Below are 3461 nucleotides of genomic sequence, written 5' to 3' on the forward strand. Positions count from 1 at the left end.
GTAGGCCTGCATGTGCCACAGTATATATGTAGAGGCCAGAGGACAACATGCAGGAGTTGGTTTTATCCTTCTACCATGTGAGTTCTGGGCATTGAACCTAGATCATCACACTTATTGACAAGCATCTTTACCTGCTAAGCCATCTTCCCTACTCCTAAGGAGTTTTCCTATTTTTTTCCCGTGTTCTATTCACATTCTTCTCACTCTCTTTATTACCTCAAAAAAAAATTTTTTTTTTAAAAAAAACCTTCTTAAGGAACTATTGTTGCGTCCTTGGCGTGATTCCGTCCTGTGTGTCTGTTCTGTGGAACAACAGGCAGTTCTTTTCCGTCCGGCTTCTCCCACACTGGAGTGCGCGCCTCCACCTCATGGAAGACTCGATGGACATGGACATGAACCCTCTCAGACCTCAGAACTACCTTTTCGGTTGTGAACTAAAAGCTGACAAAGACTATCACTTTAAAGTGGATAACGATGAAGGTGAACACCAGTTGTCATTGAGAACGGTCAGTCTAGGGGCAGGAGCAAAAGATGAATTACACATCGTAGAGGCAGAAGCAATGAACTATGAAGGCAGTCCAATTAAAGTAACACTGGCTACTTTGAAAATGTCTGTACAACCAACAGTTTCGCTTGGGGGCTTCGAAATTACACCACCTGTGGTCTTAAGGTTGAAGAGTGGCTCAGGGCCTGTGCACATTAGTGGACAGCACCTAGTAGCTGTAGAGGAAGATGCAGAGTCAGAAGATGAAGATGAGGAGGATGTAAAACTCTTGGGCATGTCTGGAAAGCGATCTGTTCCTGGAGGTGGTAACAAGGTTCCACAGAAAAAGTAAAACTTGATGAAGATGAGGAGGACGATGATGAAGATGATGAGGACGATGAGGATGATGATGATTTTGATGAAGAAGAAACTGAGGAAAAGGTTCCAGTGAAGAAATCTGTACGAGATACCCCTGCCAAAAATGCACAAAAATCAAACCAAAATGGAAAAGACTTAAATCCATCAACACCAAGATCAAAGGGTCAAGAGTCCTTCAAAAAACAGGAAAAAAACTCCTAAAACACCTAAAGGACCTTTTCTATAGAAGGCATTAAGGCAAAAATGCAAGCAAGTATAGAAAAAGGTGGTTCTCTTCCCAAAGTGGAAGCAAAGTTCATTAATTATGTGAAGAATTGTTTCCGGATGACTGACCAGGAGGCTATTCAAGCTCTCTGGCAGTGGAGGAAGTCTCTTTAAGAAAATGGTTTAAACAGTTTGAAATATTCCATCTTACTTCATTTCTGTAATAGTTGATATCTGGCTGTCCTTTTTATAACCCAAAGTGAGAACTTCCCCTACTGTGTTTGATAAATGTTGTCCAGGTTCAATTGCCAAGAATGTGTTGTATAAAATGCCTGTTTAGTTTTCAAGGATGGAACTCCACCCTTTACTTGGTTTTAAATATGTATGGAATGTTATGATAGGACATAGTAATGGTGGTGGTCAGATGTGGAAATGGTAGGGAGACAAATATACATGTGAAATAAACTCAGTATTTTAATTTAAAAAAAAGGAACTATTGTTGCCAAAGCACTGTAGTACACATGCATTCTTTAGAAAGTGTAAAGAAACAAACTTCCCTTGTCATGCCAGTTTGGTAGATCTCCATAAAAGGCAAACAAGGTAAAGAAATAATACACTAAATTACAATATATTATATATTAAGTGCATGATACAGAAAAAGGTTTTATAGGAAAGAGGATACTTGTCTGGTATTGAAAGGGCATGGTAGAATTAAATTATTGGAGAAAGAAATGTCTTAGTTTGTTTTCTGTTATAATGAAACACTTGAAGCTGGGTATCTTAAAAAGGTATGAGGTTAGCTTGATTTGACTGCTCATTCTGGAGCCTCAGGGGTTTAGCTTCATCTCAGGAGAATGCCTGGTAGTAGATGACACTGTGCAGGAGCATCTGTGGTGGGGGGAGTCTATATACTAAGAGAAGAAGTCAAAGAAGAACTCAAAAGTCAGGGTCAATCTTTCATAGCAAACCTTTTTGTGAGAACTAACCAGGTTCCCATGAACACTACCTCAATTCCTTTAAAAAGCATAAACCTCAATGGCCCAATTACATCCCATGAGTCCCTTGAAAGGTTTAACACCGCCTTTCAAAAGTATCACATTGGTAAACAACTTTCAAGACACCTTTGAGGGACACATTCAGGCCACATCCAAACCACAAAGAACAACCCTGAATAGGCCCACAGAGGAATAATGTACACCATAGAATTGGAAAATAACAGTACTTAGCTATATACAGCACAGTCAGGCAAGTTGTACACTTTAATTTGTCTCATTCCTTGCAATATTCTTTTGGGTATTAATTAATTATTCTTTATGTTGGAGAATAAAAACTTAACCAGGGTCACACAGCTGAGAACCACCATGACAAATTCTAGAATTTCGCCACCCATGTGTGGTGTTAAGAACTCTTCAATTCTAAATATCTTAGAACATGTGACCAGCAGCCAGGCCTCTTGTCAGGGAAGCAGCAGACAGCAGAGTTAGGTATGGTGGACATGGGACATAGGTGAAATCTAAGGGGAAGGAACAAACACAGAAATGTCCACAGATTCTCATGTTCTTGATGCAGGTCATACCTTGAAGGACATTCACCTCTGAGTTTTAAGACAAATTGTTTTCATTTTCTTTTAAAAAGTAAAATATTCTTTATTAAATCTTTGAGAATTTCATACATGTAGACAATGTCTTTTGACCATATGCATTTCCCAGTCTTCCAGCAACTCCTCCCAGGTCCACTGTGTACCTTCCATCCTTCCCAATTTTGTATAAAGGGTAAGTTATTCTCTACTTTCAGACACAGTGCAGTTTCCCAGTCACACACTGTAGCTGGACTGGAATTCACTGAAATGAGAAGGTGAGATTAGGAGTGACCATCCAACTCAATTATGATTCTCAACTCTGGAAATGTACAAATTAGATGTTATCTGGAATTTGTGGCTGTAGCTTTGACATTTGTGGGTGATCATCCATTCTAACTTCAAAAATTCATGAATGTCATATTTGGTCTTGGGACTGACCCTTCTCCATGGGCTGTTTCTTTTTTTTTTTTTTCTCCTCTGCTGTTAAATCGACCAGGCAAGAATAAGACCACTGCAACATTTTTTAGTCAAATTTAAAGCAGACTTTATTTGGTACTGGCCAAGAAGATGGAAACTGGCCAAGTCCATGCCTGGGACTCCTAGAGAAATGGCCACAAGTCACATTGGCAGAGAGGCATATATATATATATGTACATGTATATCATGTATATGTGTTTGTATATTTATATATATGTGTATATACACAAACAATATACATCATATATACATGTATATATATGATATATATTGTATATACATACATACACATATATGTATATGCATGATATATATGTATATAATATATATATATATATA

At 38.3% G+C, this 3461-nt stretch overlaps 1 pseudogene; it reads left to right on the plus strand.

The window, feature by feature from the left end:
* Window positions 1–368: 368 nt before the first annotated feature.
* LOC114637087 lies at window positions 369–1240 on the plus strand (annotated as a pseudogene).
* Window positions 1241–3461: the final 2221 nt, after the last annotated feature.

This window comes from Grammomys surdaster, unplaced genomic scaffold (assembly GCF_004785775.1).
Source record: "Grammomys surdaster isolate TR1022 unplaced genomic scaffold, NIH_TR_1.0 125167, whole genome shotgun sequence".
In the NCBI taxonomy this organism is placed as follows: domain Eukaryota; kingdom Metazoa; phylum Chordata; class Mammalia; order Rodentia; family Muridae; genus Grammomys; species Grammomys surdaster.